Source organism: Vombatus ursinus, unplaced genomic scaffold (genome assembly GCF_900497805.2).
Source record: "Vombatus ursinus unplaced genomic scaffold, bare-nosed wombat genome assembly UNPS02001419.1, whole genome shotgun sequence".
NCBI classification, from domain to species: domain Eukaryota; kingdom Metazoa; phylum Chordata; class Mammalia; order Diprotodontia; family Vombatidae; genus Vombatus; species Vombatus ursinus.
In genome coordinates this window covers 19,104,150-19,114,908 of record NW_020941197.1, presented here as the reverse complement: position 1 = coordinate 19,114,908, position 10,759 = coordinate 19,104,150, and the positions used below count along the sequence as shown (strand labels likewise).

The window sequence follows — 10,759 nt, the reverse complement described above, 5'->3', positions numbered from 1 at the left end:
AGAAAACTCCTAACATTCAAACAAATATCAATCCTAATATTAAGTTTTTTATTTCTCTAGATATACACTGACAATTTTTACGTTTGAAAAAAAAATTCAGGATTCAGGTAATATTTAGGTTAAAGAAACAAAGAGTGTATTAAAGTTTGTGTTATTTGACAGACACCGGAAAAAGCATTTTAAGCATAAAGCAGATCATTCTGGGGGAACTTCCTTAATGAGGTGAGTACAACTGATGCATTCCAAGTCCACTATTCCAAGATGTTTGAAAGGTCCACTAGCCCAACTCAATCTTTGTCTTCTCTGCCATAGTTTAGCTCTGCTTTTAGGTTTTTCCTCCTCACTTTTTCTTTTGTTCCGCCTTCTGGTTACTGTCTGTACATCATTGATTCTTCCCAGTCTGGCTCATTAACTTCTGGGGAGATCAGCGTATTCTGCCTCCTTGCCACTGCTGCTCAACTGTTGTAGTTCCTGCTTCTCCCTCTCAATGTGCCTCCCACAGGTTATGTATGTCCCTTTAAGAATTCTTGGGTGTAACTTTGACCCAATAATATCACTAGTAGATCAGAGAAAGAAAAAAAGGGGGCTCACATATACAAAAATATAGCAGCTATTGCTGTGTTGACAAAGAACTGGAAATTAAGATGGTGTTCATCAATTGAGAAATGACTAAACGAATTGTGGCATATAAATGTGATAGAATATTATTGTGCTATAAGAATATGAAGGGGTCAATTTCATCAAAACCTAGGAAGACTTGTATGCACTGACAGTGAAATGAATATAACCAAAAGAATAATTTATACAGTTACAAAAACAATTAAAAGATCTGTAATTTTGAAAATTTTGGTATCTCTAATTAACACAATGACCAACTATGATTCCAGATGATGATGAAACATGTTACTTATCTCCTGACAGAAGCAGTGGACTCAGGGTATAAAATGTGACAAACTCTTTTTGGATACAGCCAATGTGGGAATTTGTTTTCCTTGATTATGTATATTTGTTATAAAGATTTTGTTTTTCTTTTTCCCAGTAAGGGCAGAAGTATGTGGAAATAAGAGGAAATAGTTTTGTTAATTAAAAAGTTAATTAAACTGAAAAATAACTCCAGGGTATGGCTTAAGTCCACCCAAAGATCATAATAATTCCTAATAACTTTCAGGTAGGAATGAGAGAAAATGTGTGTTCCTCTGAATTACAAATCCCAAGACCCCAGTTAGTTCTCAAACTCCAATTAAATATGTGTTTTGTAACCTTTCTTTCAAGTTTACAAGATGATTTATAATAGAATTGTTTTCCTACTCTAGTTTTTTAGATATTTCGGGTACAAGAAAAAACAGGAAATACAAGACAAGGAAGGCATTGGGGCACATAATATAGAGGGAGTGTCTGAGTCTTTCAAATGTCATGCTACAAGGGGAACATTTAAAAAGAGATTTTTATAAAGCATTTTGAAAATAAGAACATCAGAGAAAGATGCTAGAGGCCTAGGGAGAAGATATTAAATGGTCTCTGACCTTGGGTCTTCCAGTGAATACCCCATAAGGTAGTTTTGCCTACCTGGTGACTAGAAGGACACAAAAATAGTCCATGAAAGCAACAATTGCAGTTATAATAAGCAGTCACATCCTGGGAAGTGAATGTGATGAACTGAGATGGAGATTAACCTTTACCTTAAAGTCTCAGATGTTTGATAGAGGCTGGGGGGCCCGTAAGGAGAAATGAGTTGATACCCTATCAATACAGTCTTTGGGCATAACTAGAGCGGGGAGGACGGGTGAATAAAAATTGCTAAGACGAGATTTCAGATTCTGCCTAGAAGCAACCTCACTGATCTGGAATTCTAATACTATATTTTGTTCAGTTCAGTTGTATCTAAATAAATGTATTCTAATTACAATTGAGTGGGTAATCATTTCAGGGTCAGATGAAGTTGGAAAGGAGATCAAGAAGGTAGGGACTGAGCCATAAGAGATTTATGAGTTATCATTTCAGGTATTCATATCCCTAAGTGGAGAACTCAGAAAGAACCTAGCAAATTAGGTGAGTGGAAAAATAAAAATAAGTGATGTTTTTTGCATGCACCAGAAATGAGCTCATTCTAGTTTTCAGCATTATCTAGTGGCTTGATCAGATTATCAGATACAGTGACTCCTTTAAATTGTTCCATTTGCAAGTGCCCAGTAAGTAAGCTAGGATACCTTGAGTCTAGAGTCAATTATTATCTCACCTAGATAAAGAGCACACAATGGCCATACCTCCTAGAATTATCAACTTGTGAAACACTTGTCATGCCTATATCAAAGTAAAATGTTTAAATTACGAAGTTTAGCACATACTGACTTTTGGCCTTCCTGACACTTCTCATATAGGACTTTTTTTTAATATGACATCTCTGCTACATATTTTCACTTTCCTTCTCTGTTCTTGTGTTTTTGTTTTCTTAAATCTGAGTTTTCTGCTAAACTCCTTAGTTTATTCAACTGCCTTAGTCTCTTTGAACACTTTCATGATTTTCTTCCTGATTATAATCAATTGTAACTGTGGTACAAGAATTTTTTGAGACTCTTCCAAGTCCCTTAAACTGACTTCCTTTGTAGAGTACTGACATAAAATCATAGCTAACAATTCTATAGTCAGTCAACACACACATATAGAAATTTCTATATTTTTCCAATTATGTGTAAAAACAATTTTTAACATTTGTTTTTTTAAAAAATTATATATTCTAAGTTTCTCCCTTCCTCCCTTATCCCTCCTTGAAAAGGCAAGCAATTTGATATAGATTATACAAGTGCAATCATATTTCCATATTAGCCATGTTGCAAGAGAAAACAGACCGAAAAAAAAAAAACAAGAAAGATAAAGTTTTAAAAAGTGTCCTTCAATTTGCATTCAAACTCCATCAGTTCTTTCTCTGGAGGTGGATAGCATTTGTCTTTATAAGTCCTTCAGAATTGTCTTGGATCATCATATTGCTGAGAATAGCTAAGGTATTCACAATTGACCACTGTACAATATTGCAGTTACTATCAACACATATATATTAAGTGCTTACTCTGTCACAGGAACTGTAGTAAAAGCTAGGGATATAAAGAAAAGTCAAAAACAAAAACCTACAATCCCTCCCCTCCAGGAGCTCACCTTCAAATGGGAAAGACAGCATGCAAATAATTATGGACATAGAGGATATATACAGAGTAAATGGAAAGTAATCTCAGAGGGGAAGCATTAGCATTGTGGGGGAGAGGAACCAGACTGAAAAGAGTCTCTTTCGCAGAAAGTGAGATTTGAACTGAGTCTTAAAGGAAAGCAGAGAAGCCAAGAGGAGGAAGTGGGGAAGGAGAGAATTCCAGGCACGGGTGAGAGCCAATACAAAAACATGGAGTTTGGGGATGAAATGGCCTGTACAAAGCTGGATGGTGAAAGGTGTGAAGGAGAGTAAAGAGTAAGAAGACTAGAAATATAGTAAGAGGCCAAGTGGTAAAGGCCTTTAAAGAGCAAACAAAGGATTTTATATATGACCTAGGAAGTAACAGAGAGCCCCTGGAGTTTATTGTGTTGAGAATATCATGGAAAGATGTGTACTTTAGGAAGATCGCTTATGCAGATGAATTGGGGTTATGTTGTAGAAAGCAAGAAAACCAATGAGAAGGGTATTGCAGTGTCAAGGTATGAGATAATGAGGCCTTGTACTAGGGTGGTGGCTGCCTAAGCAGAGATATAGGATGTATATGAGAGATTTTGTGAGGGTGGGAGCAACAAGACTTGAAAATAGATTGTGTACGTGAGGTGAGTTCAAGTGAGGAGTTGAGATGACACCAAAGTTGTAAGTCTAAAGTGACTAAAAGAATGGATCTCCAGATTAATAAGCAATTTGGGAAGAGGGGAATGTTTGGAAGACAAAAAATAACAAATTTGACTTTAAGCATGTTGGTTTTGAAAAAAAAAAAAACAATGGAATACTCAATTTAAGATTTCCAAAAGGCAATTAATGATATGAAAGTGGAGTTCAAGAACCCAGGGCTCCTTACAGTGATTTGGGAATCGTCTGCATAAGAGATTCTAATTGAATCCATGAGAGCTAATGCAGTGAACCAGGTAGACAGTGTAGGAGAAAAGAGGGTCCAGGGCATACATAGCCTTGGAGGACACCCCCTGTCAGTGGGCATGACTTGGTTAAGATCCAACAAGAGAATGAGACAAAGTCAGAAAGGCAAAATAAATCTTTTCAAATTCACTTTCCAAGAGTATAGTGTATTTGCTAAACTATTTCTAGCATGCTCCTCCTTATCTGTCATGAGCTCTGAAGTGGCATGGTAGAAATGACAGGATCCTTTGAAGGTGGTATCAATGGTATCTTAGAATTTCTGACAGATAAGGAGAACACCATCTTCACTATGGATAAATGTTAGTTACAGAACATGAGTTCATCTTGTCATTTCGTCCCCTGTTAAAGGGTGAATTCATCAGTAAAACAAAGTCAGAAATATGTCCATTTCTCTGTTTATAGCAGACAATGTTTTCTTGAGGGTAATGATAGCCAAAGCCCCCATTACAACTATATATTACCTTTGAATTTGTTTTATTTGTGTAAATGATAGAATATGTTTCCTGAGGATAGAGGCTATTTTTTTTTTCATTTTTATATCTCTATTCCTAGTGCCTAACAGGGCTTTACACACAATTGGTGCTTGATAAATGTTTGCACAATTGAATTGAAATCTATCAGGAACTTATCATTCTTATCCTTCAGATGGTTTGGCAGCTTGTAGTACACTCCCACTATATCACCTCTGTTTCTCCTTTGATTTTCACACAAGTGCTTTCCGGAATATTTGTCCCCAAAGTTAAAAAAAAATGTTTAAACAAGTCAATATCATCTTGATGAATATTCTTATCCTACATTTCCTTATACCTATTCTCTTCTTCTTCCCCAAGATTTATCTTTTCATTGCTCTAGTCTGTTCATAGGTCTCATGTCTCCAAGCCTCAATAATATCCATGAGGTCATATTTACCTTCCTGTGATAAAATGTATTCCTTCCTCTGTTGAAAAGCATGTGATACGATATTTGAAGGCAATTATAAGGCAGAGTCTGGGAAAGGTTTTGAGCAATTTGAACATCACTAACAAAAATGTATAGCTTCCCAGTGTGATAGGGGTGATGAAGAGGATTAACCAATCCTGACTTTCAGCCACAAAAAGTGCAGTTAGAATTGACACACTGTGTGATTTACAGGATTTTGTTGATGAAAAAAAGTAAAATAAAAACTAGCAAAGGACATTTTGCTTCCTAGGCTTCCTTCCAAGTAAGAGGACATTCTTTGTTACTATATATCTCATACATACACCCTTTGAATATAGATTTTTTTTTAACTTCAACCATTCTTCCTTTTAATGTGCAGTTCACATGCAGCCTCAGGGTGCTTAAAATGCATTTGAAAGGGAGAGAAACATGGATGGTGATCTGGGATAGCTCTACCTGTAAACTGGAAAAAGCAAAATTAAAAGGTGGATTTTCTTTTTTACTATCCCTCACTTAGAGAGCACTTCTTGTGGCCCAATTAATAATCATCTGGTTGAAAGAATATAAGTATCCTTTACTCCCTCAATAGGAAACTGAGACCTGACTTACTTGCATGAAGCAAGATAAGTGATAGGATTACCTTTCCAAGTCCCTGATCTTATTATAGGACATCTGGCACTAATATTCATCAAGGTAATAGAGACCGGAGCTATGATTCCATTGGCATAGAGAGCTGTGGGATAAGGAAACTCCCTGTACCAAATCAAGTTGGTGCCTTCTCTGCAACTTACAGTCTTAGAGAGCTGCTTAGGGGATTAAGTAACTTGCTCAGTTTGCTTAACTGCTGCAATTGCTGAAAACCTCTAGAAATGTGTTCCAGATGTTACATAGGAATTGCCTTCAAATACTGCATCTGACAGAGCCATACAACAAAAATTTGCCAGAAGCAGGATTTGAACCCAGGTCTTCCTTGCTCTAAGATTGGTTCTCTACTCACTATTCCACAGTGCTGCTCAAAATGCATTCAAGTCTGTAATAACCTTCCTATTCCATTTTGTTGCAGGGAAAGGAAAGGAGCATGGCCTTCAAAAATCTAATAAACATAATGGTAAGAAAAAAAAGGCAGATATTTTTACTGTGTCTTTTCCCCCTACAAGTTCCACTCTTCTCTTCAGCTTTACTGACATAATATTCACAATACAAATATATATATATATATATAATATAGTACCTCAATTACCTAAATACCAATGGAGAATGATTGGTTTTATTAAAGTGACTTTTTCAAGTAATTTAAATAGGGGGAGAGGCTTTTATTAAGCACCTACTATGTGCCAAGCATTTTATAAATGTCTCATTTGATCCTCAACCACCATGGGAGATAGTTGCTATGATTATCCTCATTTCGCAAATGAGGAAACTAAGGCAAACAAGTGAAGTGACTAGCCCAGGGTCACAGAGCTAGGAAGCATGTGAAGCTGGATTTGAACTCAAATCTTCCTTACTCCAGACACAGAACTGTATCTACTGAGCCATCTAGCTGCACCTGAATAACACTTAAAAAAATTAACTAGTTGCATGGAATTCTTTCTAAAATGTCACACCTTTTCTTATCTTTTTCAATTTATACTGAACACATTTCCTGATTACTATATCACTCACTATGAATATGATCAATCAGTATTTATTAATCAAATATATATATATAATGCTCTAAGGAGCTATTGAGATGTTTAGAACTGTTTGATTCTACTCTGCATAGTATCAGTAGCAGCACTTTTTGAATTCTTATTATGCTCTTCCTTATTTGTACATTTTTTCTATTATCTCTCATTGTTAACTATCACTTCTTGGTATCACTGTTATTAGTAGTTTAATCCCTCATTTTAAGTAGTGAATCAGCTGGAAAGTCCAATAAACTGGAATGTTAAAATTGAATATAAAATACGAATAAATAGACATAAGTGCTTTGTGATAGCTATTTCAATATTTAGACTTCTTTTCAAAGATCTTTTTCTTTCTTTTTTTTTTGAGTGAGGCAATTGGGGTTAAGTGACAGCTAGTAAGTATCAAGTGTCTGAGGCCGGATTTGAACTCAGGTCCTCCTGACTTGAAGGCTGGTGCTCTATCCACTACGCCACCTAGTTTCCCCTAAAAAAAAAAAAAATCTTTTAAAAAATGATTTGGACCAGATGGCCTCCAAGGTCCCTTACAGCCCTAAATCTATAATCTGAATAGCTCATGAAGACAGCTACAGTTTTTCATACCTCCATTTCCAGATATGAGTGTCTAATCTACCACGTTCTTCATAGGGCCAAGTACGCAAGTGTTAAGGCTTTATTTTAATGGTGTTCTTTTAAAGTTCATACATATGCCATTCTTATTAGGCCTGTACTTAACTTTTTGATACTATGATTGCTTTTAATTTAAATACTGGCTCTGTTCAATGGGGCCCTTCTATGACCTCCTCCTGGCTCCTCCCTCTGGTCCCCAGAGTGGGTCATGATGAGAAAGTTTTGGAGGTTGACTTCCAGCCATCTATAATTCACCCTCTGAGAGTCTTTTAATTGGCTGCTAAGCTAGGAGATCCATTGTTTCATAAAGCCATACTGAGTAGAAGAAAAGGTAGTAGACTTCTAGTGGTACTTTTATCCAGACCTCCAGGTGACATGTTTTGATTCCACAGAGGGCTAAGGAAGGATGGCCCTTTACTATTCCAAAAATAATGGTAATAAAGGCCACCTCTGCCCACACTGAGCATGGTCTCGATGACCCATGTTTGCAAGAGAACCCCTGGCTTTGCTTCTCATGACTTTCCTTCCATTAGCACTGATCTTAGAAGCATCAAAAGACTTGAACCAACTTCAAAGTGGCATCTCATAGTTTGTCTTCTCCCAGTACCTGAGCATCAGGAGTGAGAGACTGCCAGGGAAGCAGCTAGAGTAGGCTTTCACCAAGGAAAAGATAAGCATTTGGGAGAGGCCAACAGGAAGAACAGGTGCGGCTGTTTAATTGGGCAATGCCAACTGAGGTGAAATGTAACATGGCTAAATATTATGTCCAAAAGGACTTGAAGATTAGCTTCTTGACTCACTGTCCTGTGGTTTGCACAGTGTCTGTCACGTAGTAGATGCCTAATGAATGCAAACTGGTTATACTGGCAGAAATAAGTTACTGAATTCAAACCTAATCATTCTGTAATATACTCTATCCTTCCTTTATGCTTAGCTATTACCTCTGCTGTTTGAGAATAAATAACTTCTTCCAAATCTACCCAACTCTCATTTGTATATTGGCTACATTATTATTGCCCCCTCTTCAGAGAGCCTCCAAACTGGTGGGTCATAATGGTCATTATCATTAATAATTTTCTATGGGATTCCAAAATGTGGGGTGATGAGCCAATGAATGCAAGAATGGGTAGCCTACTTCCCCTATTGAGAATTCAGGACCCTCAGCCCTGAAACTGAGCAAACCACAATGATTGGGTAAAGAATAGGAACCATCGACCCTGTAACCTAAATCAAGCTGTACCTCTAGCTTCTATGTTAGATAAATACAACATGACACATCTAACTTTGTAACCTCCACACATGATGAAATGGGCACAAACCAATCCCCTAACATTAGTCATATGTTGCACTTAGAATTTACACATGAAATGTATTTTTAGTAAAGGAAAAAAAGAAACCCACATTTTTTTTTCTTGAGGTACATTTGCAATGAAATCAACATTTACTTCCTTTTTTTCTTACATACTTCACACACTCATCCATACCACTATCTACCATCAAGGTTAAAGATGATCCACTTATTTCAAATCCTATGATTTTACCAAATTAAAAATCTATTATACAACCCAAACTACTAGATATCTAGTAATAATGATGCATATTTACTTAGCACTTCAAGTTTTGCAAAATGGATTCCTCATAATAACTTTGTAAGATTGGCATAAGTATCTTTGTGCTCATTTCACAGATGAAAAAAGAAAAGCTACAAAACTGACTTACCAGTGATCAAACATATAGCTAGTAAACATCTTGGACTAGATTTGTACCCTAGACTTCTAACTCCAGTATGGCACAGTGTACACTTCTTATAATGGTTAAATAACTTATATCCAATAAGTCACAGATAATTCATAGGAAAACTTTCTCCATAGTATGAATACAATGATTTAAATTAAGTGAGATCATTCAATAAACTATATAATTACTCTGCTATTTAAAATCATTTTAACTGAGTGCAGAAAGGTGTTGGGGAAATATGTCCTTTTTTTGGCAACAAAACCTGAGATGTTCTGACAGTCTTCAAACAGATTGAGTTGGATACATTGAATGGTATTGGACATGATGGTATTAACTTGAGGGAAAAATTAAAAACAACAGAATTAAATCCAGATTTCTTGTATAAAATTGTAAAAAGTGCATCTTGTTGTGGGTGTGTATCTTCTGTGTTTTTCTTTTTATGATTTTTAGAACACTTGAAAAATAAGTATAAATCTAGTGTTTATAATTGAGTAAAAAAATGAATGCATCTAAAGTAATTCAATCTTGTCAGAATATTTAGAAAAGGCAGTATGGTATACTGGAAAAGGTCAGGGCTTCTAGTTAAGGTGACATTAAGAAAGGTCATAGAGAAGTCCCAACTGTCCCATAAATTCCAACAAATAGCTGAAAGACCAAGCACCTAAGTAATATAAAAAGAAGTAGAATAAGAATGGTCCAGTCAGTCCAAAATTCCACAAAAAAGAGGAGCATAAGAAAGTTGATGCTGGTAGGCAGAGGAGTAGAACTAGGAAAGCCAGCTCCAGGTCAGGAATAGGTGAAAGCAGCGGAGACCAAGACCATAGGGCAAGTCATGCTAATGAGGACAATGTAAACCCAAGTAGCCACAAAAAATCTAGCAGAAGCTTGCGGAAGAAGGGAATGGGTACTTCCTTTTTCCTCCATCTTGGAGCTGGGGAGGCCTGCTGGAAACAGGACTTCTAGAACAGCATAATGTCTGAAAAACTGTGATCCAAGGTCATTTTTGCTGGCTACAAGCAAGGCCTGCGAAACCAGAGGGAACATACAGCTCTTCTGAAAATTGAAGGAGTCTATGCTCGGGATGAAACTGAATTCTATTTGGGCAAGAGATGTGCTTATGTATACAAAGCCAAAAACAACACAGTGACTCCTGGTGGGAAACCAAGCAGAACAAGAGTTATCTAGGGGAAAGTTACTCAAGCTCATGGAAATAGTGGAATGGTTCAAGCCAAGTTCAGAAGCAATCTTCCTGCCAAGGTCATTGGACACAGGATCCAAGTGATGCTCTATCCCTCAAGGATCTAGAATATGAAAACTGATAAATAAAATTACACATTTTTGCAAAAAAAAAAAGAGAATGATATGAACTCTTATACGTGGACCTGAGGACAGTTGGTGGTCTGAAAAGGAAAGTCAGCTCCAGAAATTGGGTTTTTTTTTAATATTTATTTTATCTAAACTCAGGAAATAAAATAAGCATTTCTAAAACATAGTAAAATAGCAAAAAGATGATTGTACATGAAACTGTAAATCTATTATATACAACTTGCTATTGTTTTTAAATATATAACAAAATTATCATGTAACTTTATTTTTCCTTTTTTTCTTCCTTCCCACTCCACCCTTGAGATGTCTTATCATTAGTCACAGATATGTGACTGACATAAAAGACCTAAGTATGCTTTGTTGTTTC

The 10,759-nt window shown here is 36.3% G+C and overlaps 1 pseudogene; it reads left to right on the top strand.

Annotated features, from left to right (window-relative positions):
- Positions 1-10,038: 10,038 nt before the first annotated feature.
- Positions 10,039-10,371, top strand: LOC114045869 (annotated as a pseudogene).
- Positions 10,372-10,759: the final 388 nt, after the last annotated feature.